Raw genomic sequence first — 13,020 nt, forward strand, 5'->3', positions numbered from 1 at the left:
CCCTTCCTAAAATGTGGTGCCCAAAACTGGACACAGGACTCCAGGTGAGGCCTGACTATAGCAGAACAGAGCGGAACGACCACCTCCCGTGATCTGGACACAAGAGGAGGGGCCCTCATTCTGATACAGTGAGAATAATGTTCAGGAATTATGGGGTGCATGGAGCGGTGCAGATACCATGCACCCTGCTCCCCCCCCGACTGTGCTTGCTGTTCATGCCACCCGCCTCTCTCTTGTACCGTTCATCAGCACATCTGTCGCATTTCTTTGTTTAAGGCTATCAACCATTGCAAAAAAACCAAGTCCCAAAATGCCAGGAATAATGCCGTTTTTACAGAGGGAAGCCTGTTTCGAACACAGTTCGCTAGGCAAGAAGAAAAAGGGGAGGATTAAAACAAATCCGATCCCTGGTTACAGAGCAGATGCCTCTTTACTGAGGTTTCTGATCCATCGAACAAAATGCCAGGAATAATGCCGTTTTTACAGAGGGAAGCCTGTTTCGAACACAGTTCGCTAGGCAAGAAGAAAAAGGGGAGGATTAAAACAAATCCGATCCCTGGTTACAGAGCAGATGCCTCTTTACTGAGGTTTCTGATCCATCGATCACATGATTACCTGGACATCATTAGATAGAATTTGTGGGATAGAATTTCTCCTCAATTTCCCAGGCAGCTGTTGGAAATCATGAAGTCATCAGAGTGATATACGTTTTAATTGGCTGGGGTGTTTTCCTTGAGCCAGCAGGGGACCTATCGGGAGACCCCGGCTGAACCTTTTCCGGCTGTAATAGGAAGCTTGGCTAGGGTTGCCAACCCCTAGGTGGTGGCTGGAGATCTCCTGAGATCGGTTCCCCCAGAGAAAATGGCCGTTTTGAAAGGTGGGCTCCGGCGTTATACCCCACTGATGTCCCTCCCATTCCCAAATCCCACCTCCCGCAGGCTCCACCCCCAATATCTCCAGGTATTTCCCGACCCAGAGCTCGCAACCCAGAGCTTGGCATTTCTGTAACAGTTTTGGTGTTCACATATTTTGGGGTTGGGGGTTGATTTTAAAATGTGATTTTTGTCATGTATGTTTTTAAATCGCTAGCCATCTTGGTGGCCCTTGGGAAGGCAGAAAGGGAGGATGCAAATATTGTAAATAAATATTTGAACTTGTAATTGTTGTAACAGCCTGGTTAGGTAGGCCAGTATTATTATCTCTGTGTTACAGTCTGCGGCGGGCTGAGACCACCTGTTGAATTTGTAGCAGGGGTAAAACTTGAACTCAGCGCCTCCCAGAGCAAGCATATTCTTTAAGCCACTATGTCACACTCACCCTTGTGCTGTGCAATTTGTGAAAAGATGACATATCCCAGTTCGGTGTAGTGGTTAGGAGCGTGGACTCTAATCTGGGAGAACCGGGTTTGATTCCCCACTCCTCCATATGCAGCTGCTGGTGTGACCTTGGGTCAATCACAAGTTCTTTCAGAGCTGTTCTCTCATGAGCAGTTCTGGAAAGAGCTCTCTCTCAGCCCCACCTACCTCACAGGGTGTCTGTTGTGGGGAGGGGAAAGGAAAGGAGATTGTAAAGCGCTCTGAGACTTTTTCAGGTAGAGAAGAAGAAGAGAAGAGATTGGATTTATACCCCGCCCTTCACTACCCAAGGGAGTCTCAGAGCGGCTTACAAACTCCTTTCCCTTCCCCTCCCCATAACAGACACCCTGTGAGGTAGGTGGGGCTGAGAGAGCTCTGACAGAAACTGCTCTTTTTTCAAGAACAGCTCTTATCAGAACTATGGCTTGCCCAAGGTCATCCAACCAGGTGCAAGTGGAAGAGTGGGGAATCAAACCCGGCTCTCCCAGATTAGAGTCCGCGCACTTAACCACGACACCAAACTGGCTCTGAAGGTATGCAGCCAGTCTCTTCTCCCTCTCTTCTCCTTCACCATCCGCTCCAAAATCTTTAATAGCAGAGCATCTCCAGTTGTTTGGGTGCTACAGAGAGAAAATCAGGTGGGGTACTTTTTGGTTGAACAGGTACTAATGATGATGGAGGTGGAACTGAATTACGGCCAGTGTTCCCTCTAAGATGAGTTAGTGTGAGCTAGCTCACAGGTTTTTAGCCTCCAGCTCACACATTTTTGTGTTTGCTCAGGAAGGATGGCTCCAGAGCAAACTAATTTATGCAGTAGTCAAATCGCCCACTCACAACTTTAATGCCAGTAGCTCCCAAAGTAGCATTTTTGCTCACAAGGTTCTGCAGCTTAGAGGGAACATTGATTACGGCCGGTAGGACTGGTGCTTGACTGTTTGCATCAAGGGTGCAACTTGGTTGTTGTTACAGCGCCCCGTGTTTCCTGTGGCAGTCCCTCTGCTCCAGTCTTCCTCATGTGAAGGTTAGCCTTTAAGTTGCTCACTGGGTGTCCAGATCCACGAGGCGGCTTTGGAGCACAACACGATTTAGACCGGCCCTGGCACTGCGAAATGTTAAACTCCCCGGGGCGAAGCACATATTAGTCATGGAGGTTGGCTGCTTTGGGTCTCTCGTGCACTGTCTTTGGTCAGAGTTGCCGATTGGAGCGAACCGCCGTTTTGCAAGGAGCGCTGTCTGGATGAAACAAGGAAGCAGGGCTTTTCACCATGTTTGGTTCTCTCTCTCCCTCTTCCTGCAACTCCCCCCCCCCCTTATATCCCGCAGCAAAAATTCAGGCACAATACGGTTTCATCACCAACTGTGTTGGTTTCCAGAGCTGACAGCTCCAACACTGAGCCCTGGATTGCATCGATCTCTCCGCTGGTTTGAGAGCATTTTTGTAGGGTGTTCGTGCCGGGATCGGGCAGGAGGACAGGAACGAGAGACATTGACCCCAGGATTCTTCTGAAGGGAGGAAATGACTAATCCCGTGTGTTCAGATGTGCCTGGATGCGTGGGTTGTGTGTGAGAAAATCTTCAGAAGCCACAAGGGGGGCTGAAGAATATTTTGGCTGACTTGTGGTGGGCCCTCCTCTTTTGGGGGTTTTCAAACCGAGGCTTGATGGCCATCTGACAGCCGTGCGGATTCTGAAAACTTAGGCAGATCATGAGAGAGAGGGCAGGAAGGGTTGTATCAGTGCTTAGTTTTCGTGGCCCTTTCTTACATGCCCAGGGAACATCTCCTGGATGTTCCAGGCCCCAAGACCATCAAATTTGCGATGACCAGGGCTAGGGTGTTTTCGGTGGCGGCTCCTATCTGGTGGAATGAGCTCCCAGAGGAGATCCGGGCTCTGCGGGACCTTGTACAGTTCCGCAGGGCCTGTAAGACGGAGCTCTTCCGCCAGGTTTTCGAATAGGAGCCGCCGCCACCACTGTTCCATCAACGCCCTATGATTTCCATACATTGTCACCGCTGGTGCGGGTACCATCGGAGGGAGCGGGACGTTTCTAGGGAACGGCAGGGCAGTGGTGATAGGCACTGCTGTTGTTGTGTAGCTGTACTATCGAGAACACCATCTTGGTTTTTAAAATGTGGACATGAGTAGGGGAGCACCGAAATGATGTTTATGAATCTTATTTAATTGTCTATTCTGTATTTTTAGTAATTTATACTGTTTTATTGTTATTATCTGGCATTATGCCTCTGTTAGCCGCCCTGAGCCTTCGGGGAGGGCGGGATATAAATCCAAATAAATAAATAAATAAATAAATGCTGATCGCCCCTTTGGGGTCAGGAAGGAATTTTTCTCCAGGGCAGTTTGGCTGTGGATCCTGGAGGTTTTTTGGCACCTTCTGGGCATGGAACTGGGGTCACTGGGAGTGTAGAGGGGGAGGTATTTGTGAATTTCCTGCACTGTGCAGGGGGTTGGACTTGATGACCCTGGAGGTCCCTTCCATGATTCTATGACGGAGAGTTGGGTTCCTCACCATTGCAAAGAAAGTAAAATACACATGTTAGTAAAAACACCTCTCTAATGCTAAGTGTAGGATTCTCTGGCTTCAACAGACCTCTTGACTCTCAAAAGTTTCTGCTTGAACAACAAGACACCCTGGAAAAGACGATAATGCTAGGAAAAGCTGAAGGCAGCAGGAAAAGAGGAAGATCCAACATGAGATGGATGGACTCCGTCAAGGAAGCCACGGCCTTTGGTTTGCAAGACCTGAGCAGGGCTGTTTTGGAGAACATTAATTCATGGAGTCGTCATAAGTTGGAAGCGACTGAACAGCTCTTAGCACAGGCCCTGAACAAATTGGGTTAATCCTTAAGGTGCCACTGGACTCCAGGGAGAGGAGAGCCACTGCGTGCGCTAAAGGAATTTGGGTCCAACTCTTGGCCGGATCTTCTGATAATTCAGTTTAATTCTCTAGTATTGATGGTCTTGGAATCGCAGAGGTGGCGGGGGTAGGGAACTGGTTACTGCCAGAAGTTTAAAAAAAAAAAAATTAAGGGTGCTCAGGCGTGGTCATGAGGTCGGGGTGCGCGATTTGTCTCAAATTGGCTGCGTGTTCGCTGCGGGCGCTTCACCTCCTGCGTCTGCAAGCGGGTCGATCCGCCATCTTTTCGTTTTGCTTTTTTGCCCACATTAAGTCTGCCTTACGGGACGGGAAACGAACGTGTGTTGCCAGATCCTGCCTCTGAATTGTGTGTTCTGCCAGCTCCTTGTTCGTATAGTTTGTCAGCAACGCAGGGGCCTCTTGATGTGGAAAAGACGGTGGAGGTGGCTAGACATCCGTTCTACTGGGTCCCTTCCATATTTGTGCCCCCAGAACCACCTGCGAGACACCTCCTCCGCCCTTGAAGGATGTGGTTATTATTTATTTAGGCCGTTGAGAATGACTTCTGGTTAGTCCCACTCTCAAGGCCCTGATTGGCTGGGATGGAGGAGCTTCCTGATTGGTCCATCTTTCTCTATATAGTCTACAGTTGTCACACTGTCCAATCACTCAGTCTGTGCTTGGTGCTTCGGCACTCTGGTCAATTTCTTTATTCATGCCTCTTTGTTGGGCTTTCTCGGGCTTTTGCTCTGCTCCAGACCCATGAGGGCACAAGGGGAACAAAGAGGCAGGCTATATCTTCCCCGTCCTGAGTTTCTAGACCTCAAACTGTAATGATTAGTAACAGATGGAGGAGGCCTAGGTTCGAATCCCACCCTCGGCCATAAAGATTGCTGAGTCAGGCACCCTCTTTCAGTGTGTCATCCCTCACAGGGTTGCTGTGAGGATAAAACAGTGAATGGGGGATCTGGTACACCATGCTACGCTCCTTCGGGGCAAGGCAGGATAAATAGACAGCGCAGACTGTCAGTCTGAGGAATGTCAGAGCCAAAACTTGACTTCTTCTTGGGTGTTGCAGAACCTTGACATAAGAAGTCAGGTTTTAGTTCCACTTCCCTGGCCTTCTGCCCTTGTTCAGAAACCTCTGCAATTGACTAGGCCTTCAGTGTCTGTCCACTGGTTGAAGGACTGGTTGAAGAGCCCGTTTGGTGTAGTGGTTAGGAGCGCAGACTCTAATCTGGGAGACCCGGGTATGATTTCCCACTCTTTCATATGCAGCTGCTGGTGTGAGCTTGGTTCACTCACAACAAGTTCTCTCAGGAGCAGTCCTCGAAAGACCTCTCTCAGCCCCACTTACCTCACAGGGTGTCTGTTGTGGGGAGGGGAAGGGAAAGGAGATTGTGAGCCACTCTTAGACTCCTTTGAGAGAGCCAGTTTGGTGTCGTGGTTAAGTGCGCGGACTCTAATCTGGGAGAACCGGGTTTGATTCCCCACTCCTCCACTTGCACCTGCTGATGTGACCTTGGGTCAGTCACAAGCTCTGGCACAGCTGTCCTTGAAAAAGAGCAGTTTGTGTCAGAGTTCTCTCAGCCCCACCCACCTCACAGGGTGTCTGTTGTGTAGGGAGGGGAAGGGAAAGACATTTGTAAGCCACTCTGAGACTCCAAGTGAAGGGCGGGATATAAATCCAATCTCTTCTCTTCTTCTTTGCGTAGTGAAGGTGGGATATAAATCCAACCTCTTCTTCTTCTTCTGAAAAGAGAGATGGAGAGACCTTTTGAGATGACTTCTTAATTCGCTGGCTATCCATCTCAAAGCGTGGGGAAAGCCTGTCTCTTTGGTTTGGATAATCTGCAACTAGAGCTGATTTTTATTTGGTACTGGACTGCTTTTAGTCCCCGAATTTGGTTCCACTCTTCCTTCCGGGGATAGTTGCTGTTTATGTCAGGATTTTAACTGGGTTAGTTTAGGCTTTTTGGTGATAGATCCTGGCTTTTCCCGGTTCCTTTTGGAAGCCGCCTCGATGCTTCTTTTTGTCCATCGAAAGGTGAGATAAAAGCTGTCTAAATAAACAGCACATCCTCAGGGCTGGCAAAGGGGAATGTAATTTTTGGTCCGTAGAGAAGAGGGATAGATAGTCCATGGCCCAAGCCAGGGAGTGGAGAGAGACGTGAGGGGGATGTTCCTTTTTTTGAAAGAAAAGAAGATCTGATCATTTCAGTGTCCAGCTCCTCTTATTTTATTTTTTTAATGTCCTTCTCCATTGTTAAACTGAAAACTGCAAGCTCAGGACTTGGCATCCAAACCGCACGCTCTTGATTCTTAAGTGACTGTGGAAAGGTGACCTCTTCGACGCCTGGAGGGGGGTGCATTGCTCTTCTCTCTGAGGTGGAAAGGAGGTTATGCAGACGGGGGGGGGGGGGTGCTCCTTCCAGGGTGTGTTCAGCGAAGGCCACCTTTGGAAATCCGGAACGAGCAAGCTGGTTCGGCTTCAAGCACGTTGATTCAGTTTCGTGCCCTTCGATTCAGTGGGACTTTACCGCTGAGTAAGTGGTTAGAGAGGGTGCGGTGGCTCAAGTGGTTAAGATGCTGAACTGCAGACCGGAAGGCAGTTCAGCAGTTCAAGACCCGAGTGCTGCATGACAGAGTGCACTCCCATCTCCGGCCCCAGCTCCTGCCAACCTAGCAGTTTGAAAGCAAGAAATTGCAAGTAGATAAATAGGCACCGCTTTGGTGGGAAGGTAACAGCGTTCTGTGAGCCTCGGCATCTAGTCATGCAAGCCACATGACCACGGAGAAGTCTTCGGACAGCGCTGGCTCTTCGGCTTGGAAACGGAGATGAGCACCGCCCCCTGGAGTCGGATTCGACTGGCTTTCGAGCAAGGGAAACCTTTACCTTTATCTTTAAGTGGTTAGACAGTGTTATCAATGCGACAAGCATGGAGTTGAGCAGACTCTGGACGGCGGCGGATGACGGGAGGGCCTGGAGTGATGTAGTCCGTGGGGTCGCGAAGAGCTGGACACAACTGTGCGACTGAACAACAACAACAAAAAGTTCATAGGGTTGCAGGTCATCGCGATGTTTTATTTCAGGCCGGTTTACTCTCTGGCATTCGACACTGAAAGCCGAATCTCAATGAAGATCTCGATTTTTTAAGGAGTTAGAATGGGGGGGGGTTTTCTTTAGGGAAGCGGTTTTGACAACTTAAGCTACTGTTGCGTAGGGGAAAGGCTATGGTGGTAGAAGGTGTCAGGTTCAATCCTTGGCATTCAGTACGGTGGCCGGCCTGGGAGCCTCTATCGGCTCCTGGCCGCACATGAAGCTGCCTTATACAGGATCAGACCATTGGTCCATCAAGGTCAGTATTGCCTACTCTGACTGGCAGCCGCTCTCCAGGGTTTCGGGCAGAGAGGGTTCTTTCCCACTTGCCCACCCAGCCTGGTGTTGCAGTTGTAGTGTCTGACTATCTGGGAGACCCACGTTTGGAACCCCTCTCTGCCCTGGAATCTTCCTGGCCGACTTTGGGCCAGTTGCCCCAATTCAGCCTTACCTACCTCGCAGGGTTGTTGTGAGGGTAGGAGAAAGATGTAAGCTTCTTCAGGTCCCCCTTTGGGGAGAAAGACGGGGGCATAAATGAAGTAAAGGAATAAATACTGCCTGATTCTGAAGATGTCAGGGATTGTACCTGGGACCAATGCTCCCTCTAAGCTATGTAGTCCTGTGAGCAACAGTTCTACTTGGTGAGCTGCTGCCATTAAAGTTGTGAGCAGGTGATTTGGCCACTGCATAAATTAGTTTGCTCTGGAGCCATCCTTCCTGAGCGGAGACGAAAATGTGTGAGCCGGATGCTAAAAGACTGTGAGCTAGCTCACACTAACTCAGCTTAGATGGAACACTGCCTGGGACCTTCTGCATGTAGAGCAACGCATCTTCCCCTTAGCCACAGCCCCTCCTCTGCGTGCTCACAAACTACTGCAGAGCTTCACTTACACGTGCCTTGGGGGTTGTTACGGGCAAGGCAGAAGTCGTTTTATTTCAGTTACAGTTCAGATACACGCATTGTTGCACCGTGTGCAGTTAGCAGATGGAATGCGAGAAGCTGGCCCATGCTCAGAAGTTACCAGGGGCTTTTAATTTTATTTATTTACTTACTTACTGGAGAGTCAGTTCGGTGTAGTGGTTAGAAGGGCGGACTCTAATCTGGGTGAACCGGGTTTGATTCCCCACTCTTCCACATGCAGCTGCTGGTGTGACCTTGGGTCAGTCACAAGTTCTCTCAGAGCTGTTCTCTCAGGAGCAGTTCTCAGAAGAGAGCGATCTCAGCCCCACCCGCCTCACAGGGTGTCTGTTGCAGGGAGGGGAAGGGAAACGAGATTACAAGCTGCTCTGAGACTCCTTCGGGTTGTGAAGGGCGGGATATAAACCCAGTCTTTTCTTCTTATATCCTGCTATTCTCCCCCAATGGGCCCCCAGAGCGGCTCACATCATTCTCCTCCGGTTTTATCCTCACAACAGCCCTGCGAGGTAGGTGAGGCTGAGAGCAGGTGACCAGCCTGAGGTCACCCAGTGAGCTTCCATTGCACGAACAGGGATTCGGACCTGGATTTCGCAAACCCTTTCCCAACACTGTAACCACTGCACCACGCTGTGCATGGACATTCTAAACTGTCTCGCAAATCCTTTGCGCTCTCATTCACCACGAGCAGGCTTAACTTTGGGAGTCCGGTCGGCAAAGCCCGCCAAACGGCTCCCCTCCCTCCCCCCAGCAAAGGGGGAAAGCACCGAATCTGGAAATCATGACCACGCAAGGGTAAGCCACCTGCTTTACGGTTCAGTCCCCCGGCCTTCCCCCTTGAAGGATCCCCTGTGCAGGGAAAGCCCTTTCTCTGCCCGAGAGCCGCTTTAATCAGAGCGGACGGCCATGAGCTAAGCGTGGCAGCGGCTGGGTTCTGCACAAGGCAGCTTGGCATGTTTGGGGACAGCTGCAATGGATTTGGAGGCACCGGGAAGGGGAAACGCAAGGCCTGGCAATCCAGACTCATCTCTCGGGGGCTCTCGGGATGGATTTGAGCTGGAGCGATGGATTGCGGGCTTGGAGCCAGGGGGCGGAGCTTCCCTTTCCCCCGCCCCCTCCTCTGTTCCATTATTCAGCCTCCTTTGCCTGGCAGGGAGACCAGGGCGGCTTTAAGTGCCTGTCACCATTCTTTTGGCCGCTGTCATTCAATGCAGCCTCCGGGGAGGGAGACGGGAGGCGTCTGCCTGGTGGCTCTTTAAAGTGTCCCCGCCACCGTCACGGGGGAGAGGGGATGGAGAGCAGATTTCGTCTCTGCTTCCCTGCCATCGCCAGAGCCGATCTCGGCAGAGCCCGCGACGCTCTGCCGCTAAAGCATCGCCGGTAGAGCGAAGCAAAGAGATCCGACGTTCCAGGTGCGAGGGGGTCCCAAAAAGAAAGCGGAGCTGTCGTCTTTCGGGCGCTGGGCTGAGGCCAGAGACTGGTGGGGGGCATCTCCGTGGGGCCAAGGAACTTGAAGGGAAATAGAGACCTCTTGGTCTTTCGGCTCCGGAGACAGCGATGGGGGGTATCTCTTTATCTTCTTGCATTGTTATTGGGCTCGATGCAGAAGGTTCCTAAGGTACCCCCAGGGAGATGATCTGATTGCAGCGATGGAAAGCCTCCGGTAGCAGCTGGTGTTTCTCCCGGGAGACCTGGAAAGTCACGTCCGGACCTGGAAACTACCACCACTGGCCTCCTCTGCCTGGCTTCCGGCTTCCAAAAGACACAGGGACGAAGGGAGCTTTGCCTCCTGGAAACTGAGACCTTGAAAATCTTGGGCCCTGAGGGGCTACTGGATTCAGATCTAGCCCCGAAGACACACCAGTGAACCGAAATAATTGTTGGGGGACGTCGTTGGGGGAACCTGCTTTTCTGGCTTTGGATACCTTGAAACTGCAGGTTTCCAAGCGGACAAAACCAACCACATTCTCTCTTCCAGCTTCGAGAGGTGCGAGCCCTAGTAGGGACGTCCGTTTGGGGGGATTTCTGCCTCGATACATCCTGGAAATGTCTCATCCCGTTACAGTTGTAGCCGTGGCAGGATTTGGGGGGCTGCTTCTTAAAAAGGACAGGGAACAAAGCAGGCCCGTTTTGACCGGTAACCTCACCCGCGCTACACTCTCAGACGCAGATTTCCACGAGGTCGGGAATCCTGTAGAATCCTCGTCTGAAGAGCCCCTCTAAATACAGGCGACGCAGAGTAAGGACGCCTCTTGCCCCGCTCATGGGTAACTTCCGAACGAGTTTCTCTCTGTCACCAGGTTTGAACTTTGGCAGAGAGAGATTTCCTGCAGATACCGTAGGCAAAGCGGTGGCGTGAAGCTTGGGATTGGGGGGGACGGACAATGCAGAATGTGAAATCTGGGGAACCTTGGCCTTTGTTTTAAAAAATGTTTCTAATCCTTATGGTTTGCAAAGAGGGGAGGTGTGAAGCGTGCCGCTAAATACGGTTTCCAGGGAACAGGGCCTCGCTGCCCTTGGGGAATGCCTCGTGGAAGCAAGGGGGTTGCCGCTAAATATGGTTTCCAGGGAACAGGGCCTCGCTGCCCTATATCTCTTCCATGGGTGTCCTAATGAGAGAAATAGCTCAACTATGCACACAACAACAATAGCACAGATTAGCACAGATTAGCAGCATGAGAGTTAAGAACACAGCGCTTAATGTGCATGGGGCGGGCTGTCAAATCCAGCTGTGCTAGTGTCCAAATATTTATTTAAGTCTGTAGCGTACGTTGCCTTGGGGGAAATCTTCCCATTGCTAAGTCCTGTAGCTGTGATGAATGTGTCGGCTTTTCTCTCCCCCCCCCCATTTCCTTTTAACTAGAGCATATAATTTGATTGGGAAAGTCCTAAATGCTGATTCTGCGCTTGACATCTAAAGAACGTCAGGCGAGGTCTGTTACACTCGGACAGAAGGTTCTCTTGCGTTCATCCTGAGGTTTGAGCCCTATTTAATTTACTTATTTTTTAAAGTAGAGATGTAATGGAGCTCCTGTCTGGGGAGGGGCCATGGCTACTCCAGGTATCTCCAGGTAGGAGGGTTGTGGATGCTGGGAAAGATCTCCGTCTTTCTAAGGCCCTAGAAAGCAGATGCCTGTAGAAATAGACACTTCTGAAACAGATGGGCCGGTGGTTTGATTTGGTGTAAAGTAACTTCATACATTTATATGTCAGACCTTTCCAGAAGCGGTCTCTTGTTTGGCCTGGAAGCTGTTCCCATTAATCCTATGTGTGCGGCTTTGGCCATTTTAGCTGCAAAGGAAAAGGCGTTGAGGTTATAGGCTTGCAAGCGGTTATTCGCCTGCGTAAGTCTGAATTGTCCCTAGGCGACCAGGCGAGGAAACATTGTAAAAGTAAGGGGGCTGTCTTTGAGGCCATAGTGTGTGGGCACTGGAGATTTCTTGTGGTCTAGTCAACTCGCAGTTTTTTGCCAAGTATGCTCATGGGGTTGTCCCAGACAGCAGTGGGGGAACAGAACGGAAACTCGTCGCAGGTACGCGTGAAGAGGGGGAGACAGGCCAAGGTTCCAGAATATAATCTTTTTGGTAGGCCAGGATTCCATGAGAGCAGGCGTGGTGCAGTGGTTAAAGTGTCGTCATACTAGGATCTGGGAGACCCAGGTTCGAATCCTCACTCGTGGCATGGAAGCTCGCTGGGCGACCTTGGGCCAGGCACATGCTCTCAGCCTAGCCTACCTTACAAGGTAATTGTGAGGATAAGATGGAGGAAAGGAGGTTAAGCTACTTTGGGGCCCCATTGGGGAGAAAAGCAGAATCTAATAAAGCAAAGAAATAACTAAATTAGGTGCTGAAGCAGAGAGTGAAACTGATACGTTTTCAGGAGGGAAAGGTATTTGGACGATACGGTTGTGCGTATTTTGCCATCACTCCAGGCAGGGAGGGTGATCAGGAGTTCTTTGCAATTTGTACTTATTTGTGCGGTGGACTGTTTATACCCGGTTTTTATACCCCAGTGGGGACCCAAAGCAGTTTACAAGTTTGTTCTCCCCGCCTCCCTTTCACCCTCTCAACAACAACCCCGTGAAGTCGCATAGGCTGAGAGAGTGTGACGGACCCAAGGTCCCCCAGCAGACTTCCGTGGCAGTGTGGGAATTCGAACTTGGGCCTCCCACATCCTAGGCTGCCCCTCTGATCTCTACACCTTGCACATGCTGCTAGTCCTTAAGTGTCTTTCTAGCTTCTCTGACAGAGGCCTTGCCTCTGTGCTTCTTAAGCCCTTTCTGACCCAGAGCCCTAACCCAGGCTAGCCCGATCTTGTCAGATCTCGGAAGCTAAACAGGGTCGGTCTTGGCTAGTATTGGGAAGGGCGACCACCAAGGAATACCAGGGTCGTGATGCAGAGGCAGGCAACGGCAAACCACCTCTGAAACGTCTCTTGCCTCAAAAACAAGTCTAGCTCGCCACCTAGTGGTGCCTAACAGTAAAAGAGCTAGAACTTCTGACTGCCAGACAACCTTAGGATCTCCTGGCTATACTACACACAGTGCCCTACTACTCCTACTCCTACTACTCCTACTACTACAACCACCACCACCACCACCAGAGGTCATTTCGTAGAAAAAGAGGTGCAGGAGCTCATTAGCATAGCTCATTAGCATGACTTATTTGCATATGCCACACCCCCTGACATCACCGGAAGTGTGTCAGAAGGCAACACCCACTACTCAGGCTCCACTGGACTGTTTTGGATTGCCAGCTATTGGGGGGGGGGACGTG

The 13,020-nt window shown here is 50.8% G+C and overlaps 1 protein-coding gene across 3 annotated transcripts in view; it reads left to right on the forward strand.

The window, feature by feature from the left end:
• MIB2 (mindbomb E3 ubiquitin protein ligase 2) overlaps positions 1-13,020 on the forward strand; it is a 104,324-nt gene that overhangs the window by 11,528 nt on the left and 79,776 nt on the right. The window contains exon 1 of one of the 3 annotated variants that reach the window (XM_015417962.1): positions 10,090-10,232. The exons of 1 other annotated variant lie outside the window; for it this stretch is intronic. The gene's annotated coding sequence lies outside the window, so the exon portion shown is untranslated. Of the gene's footprint in view, positions 1-10,089; positions 10,233-10,468; positions 10,513-13,020 lie in introns of those variants that run through there. One more of the 3 variants, XM_015417961.1, reaches the window with a different exon arrangement.

Source organism: Gekko japonicus, unplaced genomic scaffold (genome assembly GCF_001447785.1).
Source record: "Gekko japonicus isolate JY-2015 unplaced genomic scaffold, Gekko_japonicus_V1.1 scaffold893, whole genome shotgun sequence".
Taxonomy (NCBI): domain Eukaryota; kingdom Metazoa; phylum Chordata; class Lepidosauria; order Squamata; family Gekkonidae; genus Gekko; species Gekko japonicus.